This window comes from Mesoplodon bidens (assembly GCF_964165515.1).
Source record: "Mesoplodon bidens genome assembly, chromosome: 2".
NCBI lineage: Eukaryota > Metazoa > Chordata > Mammalia > Artiodactyla > Ziphiidae > Mesoplodon > Mesoplodon bidens.
Genome location: NC_138177.1, coordinates 74581756 through 74585114, shown reverse-complemented (window position 1 = coordinate 74585114; position 3359 = coordinate 74581756). Strand labels below are relative to the sequence as shown.

The 3359-nt window shown below is 58.2% G+C and overlaps 1 protein-coding gene across 1 annotated transcript in view; it reads right to left on the bottom strand.

Annotated features, from left to right (window-relative positions):
- The window catches only part of S100A3 (S100 calcium binding protein A3), a 15809-nt gene extending 14648 nt beyond the window's left edge, over positions 1-1161 (bottom strand). Inside the window, 1 exon segment of the mRNA XM_081256902.1 lies at positions 1141-1161. The gene's annotated coding sequence lies outside the window, so the exon portion shown is untranslated.
- Between the last annotated feature and the right edge of the window lie 2198 nt (positions 1162-3359).

The window sequence follows — 3359 nt, the reverse complement described above, 5'->3', positions numbered from 1 at the left end:
CCCACTGACTAGCCCAGGAGTACGAGGTTCCCTGAGGAGTCAATTCCTTCCTCTGCCAGAGGGTGTCGCTCTCCCGTCTAACTGGAAGCTCCCTTGGGTGGGCTTATATCCTCCCTCAGACTAGGGGCTCTCACCGGGTAGGGAATGTGTGTCCCCTCATACTGGAGGCCCCTGAGCAGCGGTGCTGGCTCTATGCAGACAGGGCATGGGTAGGGTGAAAGCAACCGAACACCCTCCCCACCAAGAAGCGTCCTATTGGGACTGGAATTAAAGAAATTAAAAGCCCAGCACCCTGGGATCAGGGGAGGAATCTAAGACCAAGGACAGACCTCGGAGGTCATCTTTTCCATGGCTCTGCCTCTGAGAATGGTCACACCACCCCAGGAGGGTTAAGCGGGTCCGAGGGTGAAGCCAGAGGAGCTGGCACCAGAAGCGAGAAGAGCCCCGGGCCCATCCTGCCAGCCCTGCCTTCGGGAGGTAGGAGAAGACAGGAAGAAGCAGTGGGCAGGAACCCAGGCGGGCCCACGTGCTCGAGATCCCTGGCTCTTGTTCCTCAGTCCTGCTGGAATCCAGGACTTTGCAAAACAACAAAAACAAAACCCAAACAAACTCAGGATCCTCCTTAAAGCACCCATCCCACCCTCACCCGCCCCACACACGCTTCATACTCCTGGGCCTAAAGCCCCAAGAAGTGCCTCTAGACTGAGAGCCAGACTGTGAGACCCAAGAGGGAGCCTCAGAGTAACCCCTAAACACCACAGAGGAACCTGGAAAAGGCCTCAGTCTGACACTTCACAGGAGGCCCCCCCAGATGCAGAGACCCACAGAGGCCCCAGGCCTCTTCCACCAAGGGAGCCAGAAGGAGACAGAGATCAAGACAAAGGGACAGATGGCACAAAGTAGCACAACACTGTAAATCAACTATGCTCCAATAAAAATTAATTTAAAAAAAAAGACAAAGGGACAAAGGTAGAGACCCATGGGGGTCGGCCACACCCAGCCCTCAGCCGGACAGAGGTACTCACCAGACATGATAGCAGAGAGACAAGCCAGAAGGAAAGCAAAGGGCCAGGTGCCCAGGGTGGGGATTTATATGCCAGCCCCACTGGCCCCCAACATTGTATTTTAAGGAAAACAAACCTGCCCTAACCTGATCCTGCCAAAGCCTGGTCTCCTGCCACTCCCAGCCCCGTCTGTCCCAGAGACTGCCAGGGGCACCACCAGCTGGCCAGCTCAGCTCAGGGAGAGCTCTAGGCTGGCCAAGGACAGCCCCTCTCCCAGCCCCACCCAGGCCACAGAGGGGAGTGGGAGATGTCATGGGGTAGGGGTAGCCTGGGCCCAGGGCAGGGGAGACAGCCCCTGTTTGCAGGGCCTGGTGACTCAGGCCAGGCTTTGTTCTCATGACCCACGCCTGTGAGTCACAGCTCACTGGTATGTCAGTGGCTGCAGGTGACCGCTGGGACTGCACAGGCCTGTGTATGTGTGCTGGAGAAGCCAGAAGGCAGCTGGCGGTGGGGGGTGGGGGGGCGGGCATCAGGAAGAAGAGGGCAGGGGTCACCTCAGGGAATGAGGGAGACAAAGTCACTGTTTTGGTTTAATATTTATTTATTTATTTGGCTGCACTGGGTCTTAGTTGCGGCATGTGGGATCTAGTCCCCTGACCAGGGATCGAACGTGGGCCCCCTGCATTAGGAGCGTGGAGTCTTAGCCACTGGACCACCAGGGAAGTCCCCAAAGTTACTTTTAATAGCCGGCACCAGAATACCTTTCAACGATGTAACAAGGAAAGTGGGTGTGCTTAAACATACCTGGAAAGGGCCCCTTTGGGTAGGAGGGGGCCTGGCAGGAGGCGGGAAGGCAGTGAGAGGTGGAGACGGCTCTGTTATAGTCAGCTGGGGTGAGCAGCAGTCTGTGGTGTGTAAGGACGCCCCGGGAGGGTTGAAGGGAGAGGAGAAAACTCGGACCTCCTGCAGGTTGGGAGGTGGGCAGGTGACGAGGGGTCAGACAGCTCCCCAAGCCCGGTGGCCAGGCCTGGGTGAGGCCACAGCCTCCCTCACCCCACTCCTCCAGGCTCCTCCCCAGAGAAAGGCAAACACTGAGGCCTTTCAGGACCCAGCCCAGGGAAGGGCCTTTCAGAGAAGAGCGGGCTTCACGCTGCCCCTTCCCAGGCCCCCGTCGCCTACTGCCCCAATCCAGTCCCGGCACCGCACTTCCTGTGGGCCCAGCTCCCCGCCCCCCTCCAGATGTCCACCAGCTTCTTTCCCCTCCCCCAGCACCCCTAGTCCTAGTTGACTCACCCGTGGTTCCAGGCCCAGATGCCCAGGCAATGACTCAGCGGCACCGCCCTCCTCTCCCAGGGCCAGGGCAGCCGCAGTCCCAGGGCAGTAGGCTGAAATCCCAACCCAGCTTGGGAGGAGAGAGCACTGGCACAGACACCCCGCATCAGGCCCACCCGGGGAGTTTTGGATCATGATACCACAGAGAAGCTCAGACTGAGCACCCACAGAGGATCAGACATCAAGCCAGGCTGCTGTCTTCCTGCAGGCCACCGTGGGACTTGGAGGCAACCTGAGCGGCGTAGATGAAGTCAATCCTTGGGGTCCCCAGCATCCTCTCCTACACCTTTGCAAACCACCCAGTGTCCCTCCTCCCCAAGGCACTTGGACCCCTCATACTACTGCTCTTCCCCATCAAAACCTACTTCAGGGCTTCCCTGGTGGCGCAGTGGTTGAGAGTCCGCCTGCCGATGCTGGGGACACAGGTTCGTGCCCTGGTCTGGGAAGATCCAACATGCTGCGGAGCGGCTGGGCCTGTGAGCCATGGCCGCTGAGCCTGCGCATCCGGAGCCTGCGCATCTGGAGCCTGTGCTCCGCAACGGGAGAGGCCGCAACAGTGAGAGGCCCACGTACCACAAAAAAAAAAAAAAAAAAACCTACTTCAGGCCGAGCCTGGAATAAAAGTTGTTCACCCTGAGGTTAAAGACCACTGGGGTGCAGTGCATTGCTTTTTACAGCACTTCTTCCATTTTAACTGAGGACTTCAGCAGATGCCACTTCTGCTCAGAAACTGCAGTGGTGTCCCCATGGCTCTTGCTGGCAGTGAAGTGCTTCAGGCTTTGACCCCCACCTGCATTCCTACCTCCCCTGCCTATCCCCTAACTGCCTGCTCACTGTACCTGAGCACATGGGGGTACGTGCACCTGGGGTGGCCAAGACTCTGTTCATGTTCATCCTTCTGCTCAGAAAGTACCCACGCACCACACCCCTTCCGGCTGAAATCCCACCTATCTTTCAAAGGCCGGTTTAATGCCCCTGACCTCACAGAGCCTGCCCCCGACTCTGACTCTACTTGCTCTGTCC